This window comes from Mus caroli, unplaced genomic scaffold (assembly GCF_978045245.1).
Source record: "Mus caroli unplaced genomic scaffold, Mus_caroli_1 scaffold_16, whole genome shotgun sequence".
NCBI lineage: Eukaryota > Metazoa > Chordata > Mammalia > Rodentia > Muridae > Mus > Mus caroli.
The window spans coordinates 85733608-85748680 of record NW_028227271.1 but is presented as its reverse complement, the minus strand read 5'-3'; the positions used below and the strand labels follow the sequence as shown (position 1 = coordinate 85748680).

Below are 15073 nucleotides of genomic sequence, written 5' to 3'. Positions count from 1 at the left end.
GGTCACTTTGCCCCTTCTTAGAATTGGGAACAAAACACCCATGGAAGGAGTTACAGAGACAAAGTTTAGAGCTGAGATGAAAGGATGGACCATCTAGAGAGTGTCGCACTTGGGGATCCATTCCATAATCAACCTCCAAACACAGATACCATTGCATATGCCAGCTAGATTTTGCTGAAAGGACCCTGATATAGCTGTCTCTTGTGAGGCGATGCCAGTGCTTGGAAAACACAGAAGTGGATGCTCACAGTCAGCTATTGGATGGAACACAATGGGGGAGCTAGAGAAAGTACTCAAGTAGCTAAAGGGGTCTGCAACCCTATAGGTGGAACAACAATATGAACTAACCAGTACCCCCAGAATTTGTGTCTCTAACTGCATATTTAGCAGAAGATGGACTAGTCAGCCATCATTGGGAAGAAAGGCCCCGTGGTCTTGCAAACTTTATATGCCTCAGTACAAGGGAACACCAGGGCCAAGAAGTGGGAATGGGTGGGAAGGGGAGTTGGGGGCAGGGTATGGGGGACTTTTGGGATAGCATTTGAAATGTAAATGAAGAAAATACCTAATAAAAATGTTTTTAAAATGCCTAGGTATTATCCTACCGAAGCTGTGCCTTGGAAGCTGTTGAGCCTTGGAAAGAAGCTCTTCAGCCAGCCCATGGGAAGGCTGTGCTCCAGCATCACTCAGGAAACTGTCCTGATCATTCTCACTGGGTGCCACGGAGGCAAGAGAGTGTTGTTTCTGTTTTTTTTGTTGTTGTTGTTTTTTAATTGGATATTTTATTTATTTTCATTTCAAATGTTATCTCCTTTCTTGGCTTCCCCTCCAAAAACACCTGTCCCATCCTCGCTCCCCCTGCTTCTGTGAGGTTGTTCTCCCACCCACCAACCCACCTACTCCCCCCTCATTGCCCTGGCATTCCCCTACATTGTGGCATCGACCCTTTACAGGACCAAGGGTCTCTCCTCCCACTGATGTCCTCCTACAAGGCTAGCATAGGATTGCCTTATCAGGAATCATTGGGAGGGGACTCCCTTGGTCCTGTGAAGGCTTCATGCTCGAGTGTAGAGGAATGCGACAGAGGTGAGTGAGGAGTGCATGAGTGGGTGGGGGAGCACCCTCATAGAAGAAGGGGGGAAGGGGGATAGGATAGGGTGTTTGTGGATGGAAAACTAAGAAAAGGGATAACATTTGAAATGTAAATGAATGAAACATCCAATTTAAAAAGGACTCAGAAGTCAATATGCAGCTGATGCTAGGCCCAGAGATCCAACCTGGGATTCGGATATCCAGGGCAATTAGAAGTAGGGTATACCATAATCCACATATTATATTAAGGTCTTTTCTTTCCTAAATTTTGCTGTCACCAAAATGAACATTTTCTAAGACCCAAACCACCACAAACAAGGCACTAGTCACAAATGATGCATTGCCATATAGCTACATATCTTCCTTTGTTTTCCTATGAAGCAAAATGCAAATGCTCTGAGGCCCCCATGCTACTGAGTTTTATGACAATTTTTCTCTACTGCTTACATACATCACAAAGAGGCTATAGAACTCATCATTACAGCTGTCCATTTTGTAATGATAGATGCATATTACACAATGGACATGTAACCAAACCCTTCTTTTCTGACACCTGAAATGACTTAGAATACTGCTCGCACAAGTTCTGCATCAAAAAAGATGGATCATCTGTAGCTTCAGTGTCCTTATAAAAAGACCAGGAGGCATGTATCATGTAGAAAACCAAGTGTGAGAATTTGTCTGTAATCTGTTTATTGTTGGAAAATATCTCCAGCCAATATTCTCCTGTCTCCACACATTGGTTTCAAATGGCAAATTAATCAAGAAAAAAAATAAACATAGCAAATAAGAAAGAATGCTACTTAGTAAACTTTTTTTTTTTTTGGTTTTGGTTTTGGTTTTGGTTTTTTGAGACAGGGTTTCTCTGTGTAGCCCTGGCTGTCCTGGCACTCACTTTGTAGACCAGGCAGGCCTCGAACTCAGAAATCCGCCTGCCTCTGCCTCCCGAGTGCTGGGATTAAAGGCGTGCGCCACCACGCCCGGCTACTTAGTAAACTTTTAACTAAACACGGTAACTGAAAATTTTCATCACTGGCAAGCTATTATTTGGCATATTATTATAAAAAAATGGATCAATTCTAGATGATAAAATATTTACGGAGATTAATGACAAGTTTTGAAATTATATGATAAGGATTAAAACATTTGTTTATAAATATGATTGTGGACATTAAAACATGCTGGTAAAGAAAGAAATATAAATAATATCAGCATAAAAATTAACATGATAAAAATTGCAAATAGAGCCTTCAAAACCAAAACATAAAGTATGTGAAGTACAACTTTCCCAAGTAGAATTACAGGTACTACACAATGACTACCATATTTCAATCTCAGTGCCTACAAACACAATCCTCAGTGCCAGAGAATCTTTGGAAATATAAATTTGGGAGCAGACATTGAACTGGATAAATTGCTCTTCTCAGTGAACCCATTGTAACCCTAAGAGTATCTACACATTGACTAGAAATCTAAATACATTAGAAAAGAGAATTCCTGCTACTGAAGAAGTCATAGATTCAATATGACCTTACTTGCTACTGTTTGCTTTGAAGATGAAAGAAGGAGGTAAATCAAAGAGTACAAGTGACTTTAAAACTGAAAGGTCAGTAAACAGATACTTCTCAGATGTTCCAGAAGAGGCCACTGGCCACGGATATTTTGATTTTAGCCAAATGACACATATTTCCAACTTCCATTCCATATACTAAGATCATTAATCTATTTTTAACTGTATATTTTTTCATTTGTTCTGGAGAAAAACCTACTATACTGAGCTGACAAGCTGACTAAAGAAGAAATATTAAAGAAGCAACACTTCAAAATGAAATCTGATGTTCTCCAGTATATGAAATGGAGTTCAAAGTAAAGAAAGAAGAGGGAAGCAGGAAATCTCAGAGCCATAGCCACGACCATCATCACCAACAACAAAGACACAAAAACTTAATCACAACATAGTCCCAAGTGAAATCACTCACCATTTGACAAAACAATATTTTTAATGACTTTTGAATTTTCACCACTACAATATCAGTAGAGAGTAATATATTACCCTAAAATTTTAAAGATACACTCAACTCCAAATTGTAATACCAAATAAAGAGATAACTTTAAAAGAGCAAGATAGAAATATATAAAGAACAATGGAAATATATTAGGGTATGCTTTAAGTAGACATTCACTAAAAAGTTTTAAAGAAAGTTGTTTACAGTTTTTATAACCTGATAGAAGATGTGACTTAAAAGAAATTCCCAGAAGCAAGTAAAGGACATTAATTAATATGTTATATGTAATCATAAGCATATAAAAACAAAAAGATCACATATGTAAGTACAGAGTTTAGACCATATCTTTTGCAAAAACAATATTTATTAGACATTTTCTTCATTTACATTTCAAATGCTATCCTGAATGTCCCCTATACCCTCCCCCCCCCCGACCCTGCCTTGCTCCCCAACCCACCCACTCCTGCTTCCTGGCCCTGGCATTACCCTGTACTAGGGCTTATAATATTGGCAAGACTAAGGGCCTCTCTTCCCAATGATGGCCGACTAGGCAATTTTCTGCTACATATGCAGCTATAGACATGAGTTCTGGGGGGTATTGGTTAGTTCATATTGTTGTTCTGCCTATAGGGTTGCAGACCCCTTCAGCTCCTTGGGTACTTTCTCTAGCTCCTCCATTGGGGGCCTGTGTTCCATCCAATAGCTGACTGTGAGCATCCACTTCTGTGTTTGCCAGGCACTGGCATCACCTCACAAGAGACAGCTATATCAGGGTCCTTTCAGCAAAATCTTGCTGGCATGTGCAAGAGTGTTTGGGTTTGGTGGCTGTTTATGGGATGATTCCCCAGATGGGGCAGTCTCTGGATCTTCCTTCCTTCCATCTCAGCTCCAAACTTTTGTCTCTGTAACTCCTTCCGTGGGTGTTTTGTTCCCCATTCTAAGGAGGAATGAAGTATCCACACTTTGGTCTTCGTTCTTCTTGAGTTTCATGTGTTATGCAAATTTTTCATGGATATTCTAAGTTTCTGGGCTACTATCCACTTATCAGTGAGTGCATATCATATAAGTTCTTTTGTGATTTGGTTACCTCACTCAGGATGATACCCTCCAGTTGCATCCATTTGCCTAAGTACTCCATTGTGTAAATGTACCACATTTTCTGTATCTATTCCTCTGATGACAGACATTTGGATTCTTTTCTGCTTCTGGCTATTATAAATAAGGCTGCTATAAACATAGCGGAGCATGTGTAGTTATTAAAAGTTGGAACATCTTCTGGGTGTATGCCCAGAAGAGGTATTGCTGGATCTTCCGGTAGAATGTCTTATTTTATTAGGACCCAACAGACTGATTTTCAGAGTAGTTGTACCAGCTTGCAATCCCACCAACAATGGAGGAGTGCTCCTCTTTCACCACAACCTCTTCAGCATCTGTGGACACCTTAATTTTTTATCTTGGCCATTCTGACTGGTGGGAGGTGGAATCACGGGGTTGTTTTGATTTGCATTTTCCTGATGATTAAGGATGTTGAACAGTTTTTTCAGGTGCTTCTCAGCCATTCGGTATTCTTCAGTTGAGAATTCTTTGTTTAGCTCTCTACCCCATTTTTAATGGGGTTATTTGAATTTCTCGATTCCAGCTTCTTGAGTTCTTTGCATATATTGGATATTAGTCCCCTATCTGATTTAGGACTGGTAAAGATCTTTTCCCAATCTGTTGGTGGCCTTTTTGTCTTATTGACAGTGTCTTTTACCTTACAGAAGCTTTGCAATTTTAAGGGGTCCCATTTGTCAATTCTCACTTTTAAAGCACAGCCATTGCTGTTCTATTCAGGAATTTTTCCCCTGTGCCAATATTTTAGAGGCTCCCCCAACTTTCTCCTCTATAAGTTTCAGTGTCTGTGGTTTTATGTAGAGTTCCTTGATCCACTTAGACTTGAGCTTTGTACAAGGAGATAAGAATGGATCAATTTGAATTCTTCTACATGATAACCTCCAGTTGAGCCAGCACCATTTGTTGAAATAGCTGTCTTTTATCCACTGGATGGTTTTAGCTCCCTTGTCAAAGATTAAGTGACCATAGGTGTGTGGGTTCATTTCTGGATCTTCAATTCTATTCCATTGATCTACCTGTCTGTCACCGTACCAGTACCATGCAGTATTTATCACAATAGTTCTGTAGTACAACTTGAGGTCAGGTTATTCCACCAGAGATTCTTTTATGGTTGGGAAGAGTTTTGCTATCCCTGTTTTTTTGTTATTGCAGATAAATTTGCAAATTGCCCTTTCTAACTCAGTAAAGAATTGTGATGGAATTTTGAAGGGAATTGCATTGAATCTGTAGATTTCTTTTGGCAAGATAGCGATTTTTACTACATTAATCCTACCAATATATGAGCATGGGAGATCTTTCCATCTTATGAGATCTTCTTTGATTTCTTTCTTCAGAGACTTGAAGTTCTTATCATATAGATCTTTCACTTCTTTAGTTAGAGCCACACCAGGCATTTTATATTATTTGTGACTATTGTGAAGGGTGTTGTTTCTCTAATATCTTTCTCAGATATGTAGCCAGTCTGTTAGTCTATGAATTTAGACCATATCTTACATAATCTTACAGCATGTATACATTTTATGTCCAATGTGAATTTTATTATGTAACATTTTATCAATTTAAATTGTGTAAACTTAAAACACTGAAAAAGTCATGTTAAATGTAACTTTAAAAATAATACATATATACACATATTATATATTATGCATTATGTATTATGTATTATATATTATATTATATATTATGTATTGTATATTATATATGCTATACACAATATATATATTATATACATATATATATATTTTAAATATTCCCCAATGATGACATGGAATTCAGAGTTATATAGTGTGATCTTTTAAAGATTGAATATCTGAATATCATTGATTTTGGACAATTTTTTCATTTGGTTAGTTTATCTAAGAGTTTCTCAGTCCTCCTTATCTTTTTGAAGAATAAACTCTGTAATACTCATATTTTATATTTTTCTTTTAGTATCAGTGAAAGAAATTTTCTTTGGAACATAAATACAAAAATTCTCGATAAAACACTTGAAAGTGAATATAATCTACTTCACCAAATATTGAGTTATTTTCATGCCAGGAAAGTAAAGATTATTTAACTCTCAACCAACAATGAATGCAAAGCACAGCAGGAATTTAATGAATAGTTCTCAATCATAACAACAGATGAAGGACAAACCTTCCTCTATCCTATATTAAAAGGCCAGGATTTGAAGGCCATGCTTTGATATAATGAGCATTATATTTTTAATGTATCTTTTATTTGCTAGATGTAATTGTCATCTCAGAAGCTTCCTGATGAATAAGGTCATCCTTTCTAGTTCTTTCTGAACTCTGGTTGGCTGGTTCAATTCAACTCTTCTGTCTCAAAACTCCTCTCTGAGCTTAATGATTCGTACTGCCTTGCCAGACTTCTGGCTAATTTGTCTGCTTAGAAAAACTTCCTCTGAGTTCCAAAAACTGAATGGCACTGACTACACAGAACTGAACAGAATTGTACAAAGTCAACTGAATCCCAAAACAAACTGCAGTAAAATGTACTGACCTGACCTGAGCTGAAGTCTGCAGCATTGCTGGAACTCAACGACACTCACTGAACTGCCCTCTCTTCCTGACTTACTCTATACTGCTATTAAGTAGCCTCTTTCCTGTATGCTCTTGTGAGAATTTGGTGTATTCTATCTCTGACTCATTCTTTCAGATTTTTCTCAGACTCATCAAATTTTCTTCACCTCAATTAGACGTCACCTTCAAACATGGCAATGTCCTTCTACAAAGTAACTATAAACACATTGATTGAGGTTAAATGTGTGTTTCAATCCTGAATAAACTAAGGCTGATCTTCAATAACAAAATAAATAATAGAAAGCCAACCTTCACGTGGAAACTGAACAACACTCTTCTCAATGATACCTTGGTCAAGGAAGGAATAAAGAAAGAAATTAAGGACTTTTTAGAGTTCAATGAAAATGAAGCCACAACATACCCAAACTTATGGGACGCAATGAAAGCATTTCTAAGAGGAAAACTCATAGCTCTGAGTGCCTCCAAAAGGAAACTAGAGAGAGCACACATTAGCAGCTTGACAACATACCTAAAAGCACTAGAACAAAAGAAAGCAAATTCACCCAAGAGGAGTAGATGGCAGGAAATAATCAAACTCAGGGGTGAAATCAACCAAGTGGAAACAAGAAGAACTATTCAAAGAATCAACCAATCAAGGAGCTGGTTCTTTGAGAAAATCAACAAGATAGATAAACCCTTAGCCAGACTCACTAGAGGGCACAGGGAAAGCATCCTAATTAACAAAATCAGAAATGAAAAAGGAGACATAACAACAGATCCTGAAGACATCCAAAACACCATCAGATCCTTCTACCAAAGGCTATACTCAACAAAACTGGAGAACCTGGATGAAATGGAGAAGTTCCTAGACAGATACCAGGTACCAAAGTTGAATCAAGATCAGGTTAATGATCTAAACAGCCCTATATCCCCCAAAGAAATAGAAGCAGTCATTAATAGTCTCCCAACTAAAAAAAGCCCAGGACCAGATGGGTTTAGTGCAGAGTTCTATCAGACCTTCAAAGAAGATCTAATCCCAGTTCTTCACAAACTATTCCACAAAATAGAAACAGAAGGTTCTCTACCCAACTCATTCTATGAAGCCACAATTACTCTGATACCTAAACCACAAAAATACCCAACAAAGATAGAAAACTTCAGACCAATATCCCTTATGAATATTGATGCAAAAATCCTCAATAAAGTTCTTGCTAACCGAATCCAAGAACACATCAAAACAATCATCCATCCTGACCAAGTAGGTTTCATCCCAGGGATGCAGGGATGGTTCAATATACGGAAATCCATCAACGTAATCCAGTATATAAACAAACTCAAAGACAAAAACCACATGGTCATCTCGTTAGATGCGGAAAAAGCATTTGACAAGATCCAACACCCATTCATGATAAAAGTCTTGGAAAGATCAGGAATTCAAGGCCCATACCTAAACATGATAAAAGCAATCTACAGCAAACCAGTAGCCAACATCAAAGTAAATGGTGAGAAGCTTGAAGCAATCCCTCTAAAATCAGGGACTAGACAAGGCTGTCCATTTTCTCCATACCTATTCAACATTGTACTTGAAGTCCTAGCCAGAGCAATTCGACAACAAAAGGAGATCAAAGGGATACAAATTGGAAAAGATGAAGTCAAAATATCACTTTTTGCAGATGATATGATAGTATATATAAGTGACCCTAAAAATTCCACCAGAGAACTCCTAAGCCTGATAAACAGCTTCGGTGAAGTAGCTGGATATAAAATTAACTCAAACAAATCAATGGCCTTTCTCTATACAAAGAATAAACAGGCTGAGAAAGAAATTAGGGAAACAGCACCCTTCTCAATAGTCACAAATAATATAAAATATCTTGGCGAGACTCTAACTAAGGAAGTGAAAGATCTGTATAATAAAAATTTCAAGTCTCTGAAGAAAGAAATTATAGAAGATCTCAGAAGATGGAAAGATCTCCCATGCTCATGGATTGGCAGGATCAACATTGTAAAAATGGCTATCTTGCCAAAAGCAATCTACAGATTCAATGCAATCCCCATCAAAATTCCAAATCAATTCTTCAACGAATTAGAAAGTGCAATCTGCAAATTCATCTGGAATAACAAAAAACCTAGGATAGCAAAAACTTTTCTCAAGGATAAAAGAACCTCTGGTGGAATCACCATGCCGGACCTAAAGCTCTATTACAGAGCAATTGTGGTACTGCATGGTACTGGTATAGTGACAGACAAATAGACCAATGGAATAGAATTGAAGACCCAGAAATGAACCCACACACCTACGGTCACTTGATCTTCGACAAGGGAGCTAAAAACATCCAGTGGAAGAAAGACAGCATTTTCAACAAATGGTGCTGGCACAACTGGTTGTTAAAATGTAGAAGAATGCGAATCGATCCATTCCTATCTCCTTGTACTAAGGTCAAGTCTAAGTGGATCAAGGAACTTCACATAAAACCAGAGACATTGAAACTTATAGAGGAGAAAGTGGGGAAAAGCCTTGGAGATATGGGCACAGGGGAAAAATTCTTGAATAGAACAGTAATGGCTTGTGCTGTAAGATCGAGAATTGACAAGTGGGAACCTCATGAAACTGCAAAGCTTCTGCAAGGCTAAAGACACCATCATTAAGACAAAAAAAACACCAACAGATTGGGAAAGGATCTTCACCTATCCTAAATCAGATAAGGGACTAATATCCAATATATATAAAGAACTCAAGAAGGTGGACTCCAGAAAGTCAAATAAGCCCATTAAATAATGGGGCTCAGAACTGAACAAAGAATTCTCACCTGAGGAATACCGAATGGCAGAGAAGCACCTGAAAAAATGTTCAACATCCTTAATCATCAGGGAAATGCAAATCAAAACAACCCTGAGATTCCACCTCACACCAGTCAGAATGGCTAAGATCAAAAATTCAGGTGACAGCAGATGCTGGCGAGGATGTGGAGAAATAGGAACACTCCTCCATTGTTGGTGGGATTGCAAGCTTGTACAACCACTCTGGAAATCAGTCTGGCGGTTCCTCAGAAAATTGGACATAGTACTACCGGAGGATCCAGCAATACCTCTCCTGGGCATATATCCAGAAGATGTCCCAACCAGTAAAAAGGACACATGCTCCACTATGTTCATAGCAGCCCTATTTATAATAGCCAGAAGCTGGAAAGAACCCAGATGTCCCTCAACAGAGGAATGGATACAGAAATTATGGTACATTTACACAATGGAGTACTACTCAGCTATTAAAAAGAATGAATTTATGAAATTCCTAGCCAAATGGATGGACCTGGAGGGCATCATCTTGAGTGAAGTAACACAATCACAAAAGAACTCACACAATATATATTCACTGATACGTGGATATTAGCCCAAAACTTAGGATACCCAAGATATAAGATACAATTTACTAAACGCATGAAACTCAAGAAGAATGAAGACCAAAGTGTGGACACTGTGCCCCTTCTTAGAATTGGGAACAAAACACCCAGGGAAGGAGTTACAGAGACAAAGTTCGTAGCTCTGATGAAAGGATGGACCATTTAGAGACTGGCGTATCCAGGGATCCATCCCATAATCAGCTTCTAAAAGCTGACACCATTGCATACACTAGCAAGATTTTGCTGAAAGGACCCAAATATAGCTGTCTCTTGTGAGACGATGCCGGGGCCTAGCAAACACAAGAAAAAGAAAAGAACAGAACAGAAAAGAAAAGAAAAGAAAAGAAAAGAAAAGAAAAGAAAAGAAAAGAAAAGAAAAGAAAAGTAAAGAAAAGAAAAGAAAAGAAAAGAAAAAAAGGAATTATGTGTAATCTCTGGTTTCCAGAAAAAAAGAACTTTAGATGAACAAGCATGAAACAGAGTCTGAAAGAATATTGAAAGGGCATATAAACAAGGAGAAAGGATTTCTGTTTAATTTTGGGTCACTTAGGCATTAATTTAAACTATCATAAAAATGCATAGGGAAGACTAGGGGGATATTAATCATGAGAAAGAGATGGATTGACACAGCTATATCCAATAAAAATGGCCAAAGTCATGATGTCAGGACAGCTGATTGACACAGTTCAGGTAAAGCTGAGCTGAAGGCTGTGCTTGCTGACACTCTGTCTCTCAGTTTTAAGTTTGGTGTCTGCTGGTTGCATGTATGGGGACTTAGTTCCTTATGATTCATTCTATGCCTTTCCCAAAGAATAGGATGCCTGAGTCTTTTTAGGAAATTCATAAACTTACCATACCTTCTGCTTTTAGGAAAATAACTTTATCTGGCCCTATTTAAATGCATTCCTCATGCGCTGGAGAACATAAGTGCTAAAGAAGGCTATTACTCAAGCAATTCTTTGAGGGTGTCCACTCCAAAGCAAAATTGGAAAGTATAGCTGGAACAGAGTAAACTTAGAAACAGTTGACAAAGTCCACCTGGCCAGAACTGGTAACAGATTCATAGTCTCATTTTGCCATATGTTTAGAATCTCAGAAAAGGCAGAGACAATTGGCAAACTCAAACTGGCCAGGAGAATGTGTGACAGACTCCTGGCCTCTATTTACAATATGCTTAAAGAACTTTGAATATATATTGTAAAGATAAAGGGTTGTAAAGGGTCTCCCTCTCAAAAAATAAAAGATAAATTGACTAAAATAATATTTTCCTACTTCATGCTACAGATGAAGAACTCATCTCATTCTAAAAGGAGTTAGGTATTAGTATTTGCTATTTATAAAACAACTGGTTCAAAGATTTTCTGTTTGTCTGTAGTGCTTTAAAACTGCATCCTAAAGCAGGCTGTCATATAATATATATATATATATATTGTTTTTTGCTTTGCTGAAGACATTCTTTATATTGTTTGAGTTTTGATCTAGGGTTAATAATAAAAATGAACTCTGTACTTCCTAATTGTGACTCAACTTATAGCCCCAGACATCATAATGAAAAAAATCAAGCACATGTCCAGAAAAAGAAAACGAGATAATCTATCCTTCTTAGATAATGATTAGTCCGTCTGTGTTCTGTGAAACCTGTATAGATAAAAAGGCAACCTGCCTGTTAGTCAGTCAGGGCTGCAACATCCCCCTGACCACTGCACTTACTTACCCCACACCTCTGCTTACTCCTTATCTCTACTTTCATCTCTGACCTCCCTGACAACTACCAGGGATGGCCTCCTGCAATGGCTGCTTTCTTGAATGTGCATGTAAAATATATGATCAAACCTTAAAGTTGATAAGAGAGGCAAAACAGGATATTTTGTCTGGAAAAATAAAAAGTACAAACTCTACCTCTGATAACTATGACTCATTCAACTCCCTTCTCAGGGTCTCCTCTTCATACACATCTGTCATTTCCTGAAGCAAGACCCTGCAGCATGGGGTGAGGAATTTAATAATCAATTTAATCTTGGATCCTCTTCAGTTTTTATTGGGGATTTAGGAGAGCTTATGAAAATGCTAACTTTACAAACTAGGCAACTAATACATAGCAGAGAAAGGAATTTGTTTACCAACTTCACATCAGCTGCCTGAGTTGGGCTTAGTACTTCCAATGTAATTTCAACATAATTGAAATGTTTATATGCATTAAACAATTTATTTGAAATTCTAGAAAGGGAGATCGTGTGGGACAGCCCTTTAATATTACCTGGAGGATCAAGGGAAGAAGTATTATTTGAATCCAGAATAAAATGTCACCATTTGAGAATCCTGTGAATCCTTTATGGCTTTAAAACCTTCTCCCATTCTACATCAAGATAATTATTTATTGATGGTTTATCTTAGGGTATAGGAGCCATTCACTGTTCAGAGATTCATAAAACTAGTAATACTTCTTTTTCATCAGCCTGAAAGTTGAAAGTGACTGTTTTGATTCAACTATTATGGTTGATTCATAAAACCTTAAATATTGTTTCAGATTCTGCATTTTGTAGGATTATTTCCAGCAGTATACTCATGGTCATGCACACTCTAAATTTCTTGGTTTTATTGAAGAAGGAAATAAAGAAGGTGATACCCTAAGCTGCAGTACTTTTTTTCCCCAAGATAATAGTTTTATTGATAATTTGGGAATTTCATAAAATGCACCGGCCCACTTCTTTCCCATTCCTCCTAGGTCCACCCCTTCCAATCTACCCCACCCGCAAAAAAAAAAAAAAAAAAAAAAAAAAAACACCAAGTGCAATTTGTGTAGCCTGAATATTCACTGAACTGTGGTCACACTCCCAGTGGCCCGCCCCTTAAACATAATTGTGTCTTTTCAGAAGCTCTCTCCCCTTCCCTGATCTGTTCCTTTGCCCCAGTCCAGTGCTAGAAGCCATCAACTGCAAAGAACTACAGGTCCTTAGGTCTACCACAGAGACCCAAGGCAGATCAGTATGCCTGCTCCCTCACCCCACAGCCTTGCCTATATGCCAGGAGAACTGCTCTGAACAGGAACTGAGGAAGCTTGCTCTATCTAGGGGCAGAGGAAGCCTGTTTTAACCAGAGACACAGGAGGCGTGCCCTAACCAGAGGCAACAGTGACTGACTCACAGAAGGTCTGTTGACACCCAGGACACTCAACTCCACCTGTCTCCTGGGCTGCCTGGTCCTATCCAGGACACCAAGAACAGCTAATACCAGCGACATCCTAGAGCAAAAGGCAAGCTCAAGAACACAAATAACAGAAGCCAGTGAAATTGGACACCATTAGAACCCACACACTAATACTGGGGGACTTCAACACCCCATTTTCACCAATGGACTAGTCATTCAATCAGAAACTATATTGAAACACAAGGGAACTAATAGAATTCCCGTGATATACATCACAGACCATATGAAGTTAAACAGCTAGGAGGGCCCAAGTAAGAATGCTTAAATCTCACTTAGAAGAGGGAACAAAATAATTATGTGAGGGAGAGGGAGGGAGAGATTTGGATGAGAGAGGGGAGGAGCAAGATAAGGTATGGGGGTACAGGACAGGAGAGAGGCCCAAAGGTCAGGAGAATGAGAAAATATACAGGTTGGGAGGAACCTCTAGCAAGTCCAGAGACATGAGATGGGGTAGGCTCCCAGGATGCAATGTGGGTAACCTTAGCTGAAATGCCCAACAGTGGTTATATGGAACCTGAAGAGTCCACCTTCAGTAGATAAACAAACTGCCAGTGGAAGGATGGGGACACCAACTCACTCACAAAATTTTCAATCCGAAATTGTTCCTGTCTAAAAGTAATTAAAAAACAAAAATGGAGCAGGGACTGAAGAAATATGATCCCATTGGCAGTCACCAGTCCCTTGCCCTATTACTGTTACTGTGTTGTGCTTGCAGGCAGGAGCCTGGCATGACTGTCCAGCAGCTAACTGAGACCAATCCAGATACTCACAGGGAAGGACTGGACTGAGGTCAGAGACCCTAGTGGAAGAGTTAGGGGAAAGATTACAGAAACTGGGAACAGATGTCATCCCCATAGGAAGACCAACAGGGCGGACCCCTGGGAGTTCTCAGAGACTGTCACCAACAAAAAAGCATACATGACCCCAGGCACATATGTAGAAAAGGATTGTCTTGTCTGGCCTAAGTAAGAGAGAATGTGCCTAATCAGGTGCAGACTTGATGCTCCAGGAAAGGGAGATGCCCTGGGTGGGGGGTGCCCCCTCTTGAGGCAAAGGGGAGGTAAAACGGGGGTGGGGTGGGTGGGGAGGGAGACAGGGCAGGGGAAGAACACTGAGAGGGAGACAACAGGGCAGCAAAATTTGGGATGTAAATAAATTAAATAATTAATTTTAAAAACTTTCAAAAACAACTACACTTCACCATTTCTATTACAATATTTTGTTTTGTAGTCAGGCTTTTTGGTTTCTTTTTTTCAATTGTTTGTTACTTTTCAAGACAGAGTTTCTCTGAGTGTCCCTGGATGTCCTGGAACTCTGTAGAGCAGGCTGGTCTAGAACTCAAAGATCCTCCTGCCTCTGCTTCACAAGTGTTGGCATTATGGGTATGCTACCACTTATCACATTTTAAGTGACTCTCTTCAATAGCTTCCTGTCTTCAAGTTGTTGTTGTTATTTTTCCCCAGGGGGAATTTGTTGCAGAAAGCTTTACAGTCTCTTATTTTTAGTTATAAGACTGCATTTACTGATACCACTACAATAGAAGCCTCTTTCCCATAACAGCTGTGGCAGCACAGGTCGTGGATTTCCACATAGTATCCATGCAGCTACACAAACTATGGATGTCCAAATAGCCTTAGGCTACAATAGATGACGATTAGAACAAAGACCCCCTACTTGCAAAAGAAGCAGAGAATAAGAGATAGTAGAAAGGTCGAGTATGATGCGAAAA

The 15073-nt window shown here is 38.8% G+C and overlaps 1 pseudogene; it reads left to right on the top strand.

Moving 5' to 3' along the window:
* The window catches only part of LOC110310755 (large ribosomal subunit protein eL6-like), a 35383-nt pseudogene extending 21251 nt beyond the window's left edge, over positions 1–14132 (top strand).
* The last annotated feature ends 941 nt before the right edge of the window (positions 14133–15073 follow it).